The following is a 370-nucleotide window of genomic DNA, read 5'->3' as shown; positions in this document are numbered from 1 at the left end:
CAGCGCCTTTCTTCCTCGGGAGAAAACAGGTCCCGGAGGAAGAATGGCGAAAGTCACGTTTATGAATTTAACTCGCTCGAAGAGGTCCGCCCGCCAGCTGAGAAAGAGTGGGAAGAGGCGGAGGAGCATTCCCCCTGCGTTTTGTTTCATGCTAATCCATTATGCAAATGAGTAAACCCTGGCGAGAGAGCCCACAAAAGAGCAGCTCTTGTCAGGTCAACAAAGCCGCCCCGTCCGAGGAGAGGAAGTTTCAGTAGCCCAGCGAATTCCCGCCCTTCCCGGGGGACTGCGGGATGATGGATGGGACAGACATTCATCTTACCTGGAAGATGACAGGGCCCGGGGAGGGGGGGGCCGCCCCCAGCCCCTG

The sequence above is a fragment of the Charadrius vociferus genome, unplaced genomic scaffold, assembly GCF_000708025.1.
Source record: "Charadrius vociferus isolate BGI_N301 unplaced genomic scaffold, ASM70802v2 scaffold59, whole genome shotgun sequence".
In the NCBI taxonomy this organism is placed as follows: Eukaryota; Metazoa; Chordata; class Aves; order Charadriiformes; family Charadriidae; genus Charadrius; species Charadrius vociferus.
The sequence above is the reverse complement of the archived record's forward strand: the minus strand, read 5'-3'. Positions refer to the sequence as shown.